Here is a 2500-nt window from a genome sequence, read left to right as displayed (position 1 = left end):
GTGTGTGTGTGAATATGTGTACATAAATAAATAAATATATATATATATATATATATATATATATATATATATATATATATATATATATATATATATATATATATATATATATATATGCATATATGCATATATGCATATATATATGCATATATGCATATATATATATATATATATATATATATATATATATATATATATATATATATATATATATATATATATATATATATATATACACATTTATATGTATATATATAGAACTTAGATCATCTCTTTGCTGCATATATTCTGAAAAGCTCTTGTTCCTCCTTTCAGCCCATTTGACAATCCCTCCCTTTAAATTAACTGCAAATACTCTGTTTGCTTCCCCATTAGACCTCTGTGACTGCGCTGGATGGCTCGTATCATACTTCGATTTCTTTTTTCCTTGTCTAATTCATCGTATTCTCTCGTTCCATCTTTCCCTCTCTGTCCTTTCACGCCGTTATGGTATTACATTAAATCTATTCTGAGTTTCTGGTCGGTGAGGAAGGCTCGTCCGTGTCAAAAAAAGAAAAAGAGAAAGAAAGAAAGAAAAAATACAAATTATTCAAGAGTGATCCAAGTGCATCGAAAAAAAAATATATATATATATATATATATATGTATATATGCACGTATCTCTAGCTATTGTAAATCAATTAATCGTTATGTTAGTGTTCTATATTTTTTTTCTAACCAAGCTTCAATATCCAAGAATTGGTGATAAGAGGTGACACATTTTTTTCGAAAAAAATATGGATAGAAATGAATTAATTCACATAGAAATAAAGAAAACACAAAGAAAAGAAAAAGACGAAAGAAAAAAAAAAAAAAAAAAAAAAGAAAGAAAAAAAAACAGAAAAAAAGATAAAGAAAACAAGAAAAATAAGAAAAAAACAAGAAAAAGATATATAATCTATATATCTAACAAGAATATCTATCCTATTAATAAAACCTCCAGCCAACTGAAACAGTCGACCCTCACGCATGTTTCTGATACATCCATACATTTATTGCAAGATCCCCAACCCCTCGAGGTACAGACGTCAAGCCAGCAAGCAGTAATAGCTGTATGTATTACCATTATAAATAGATTGAAGTTATTCGTTCTATGGAATAACACACATACACACAGATACACACACACACACACACACACAAGCAGTAATGGCTGTATGTATTACCATTATAAATAGATTGGAGTTATTCGTTCTATGGAGTAACACACAGATACACAGATTACACACAGATACACACACACACACAAGCAGTAATGGCTGTATGTATTACCATTATAAATAGATTGGAGTTATTCGTTCTATGGAATAACACAGACACAGATTACACACACACACACACACACACAAATCACACACACACACACACACATATATAGCACACAGGAACTGAATAATGTACATCAGGACATTCCGATGACATGCAAGTCAACATTTTCTCAATTGTCGTCACATTCCTGGATCCTAAACGCAATTGTCAACATTCTCCTGCAAGGGGCTTGTTGCAATAATACTTTTCTTTTGGCTTTGAGAAGGGAGAGGGGGAGGGGGGGGAAGAGGAGGGGCGCGGAGGAGGAGGAGAGGGGGAGGGAGGGGCGCGGAGGAGAGGGGGGGGGGGCGCGGAGGAGGAGGAGAGGGGAAGAGGAGGGGCGGGAAGGAGAAGGAGAGGGGAAGAGGAGGGGGGCGCGGAGGAGGTGGAGAGGGGAAGAGGAGGGGCACGGAGGAGAGGGGAAGAGGAGGGGCGCGGAGGAGGTGGAGAGGGGGAGGAGGGGCGCGGAGGAGGAGGAGAGGGGGAGGGAGGAGAGGGGGGGAGGGGGGGCGTGGGGATTAAGGATAGAGAGCGGAGGGGAAAAATGGAGAAGGGGAGACGAAAGAAAGGAAATGAAGCAAGAGGGAATAGAGAGGGGAGGAGGGAGGAAGGAAGAAAGGGAGTGGGCAGAGAAAGAGGAAGGGAGGAGGGAGGGAGGAAATGGAGATGCGGAAAAGTGAGAAGGAAAGGAGATGGGGGAAGGGGAAGAGAAAGAAAGGAAATGAAGCAAGAGCGAATAGAGAAGGGAGGAGGGAGGAAGGAAGAAAGGGAGTGGGGGGAGAAGGGGAAGGGAGGAAGGAGGGAGGAAATGGAGATGTGGAAAAGTGAGAAGGATAGGAGATGGGGGAAAGGGAAGGGAAAGGAAGGGAAGGAAGCAAAGGGGAATAGAGAAAGAAGGGGAGAAGGAGAAAGAAAAGAGTGAGGAAAGGAAAAAGGAATAAGTTGGGGTGCCGAGATTTGGAAAAGAGGGAGAAAGGAGAGAGAGGAATAAAAAAAAAAGAAGGGAAGGAAAGAAGGAGAGGGAGAGTGGGGATTTGGAAAGGGGAAAGAGAGGAGAGAAGGAAGAAGGGAAGGAGAGGAGAGAGGGAAGGAGGACGAGAGGGAGAGGGAGGGAAAGAGCGGGGATTTGGAAGAGAGGTAGAAAGGCAGGAAG

The 2500-nt window shown here is 40.3% G+C and overlaps 1 protein-coding gene across 1 annotated transcript in view; it reads right to left on the bottom strand.

Annotated features, from left to right (window-relative positions):
- Window positions 1–2500, bottom strand: part of LOC113802349 (irregular chiasm C-roughest protein) — a 67408-nt gene that overhangs the window by 59679 nt on the left and 5229 nt on the right. The window lies entirely within an intron of this gene.

The sequence above is a fragment of the Penaeus vannamei genome, chromosome 43 (genome assembly GCF_042767895.1).
Source record: "Penaeus vannamei isolate JL-2024 chromosome 43, ASM4276789v1, whole genome shotgun sequence".
NCBI classification, from domain to species: domain Eukaryota; kingdom Metazoa; phylum Arthropoda; class Malacostraca; order Decapoda; family Penaeidae; genus Penaeus; species Penaeus vannamei.
This window is presented reverse-complemented; position numbering and strand designations above follow the sequence as displayed.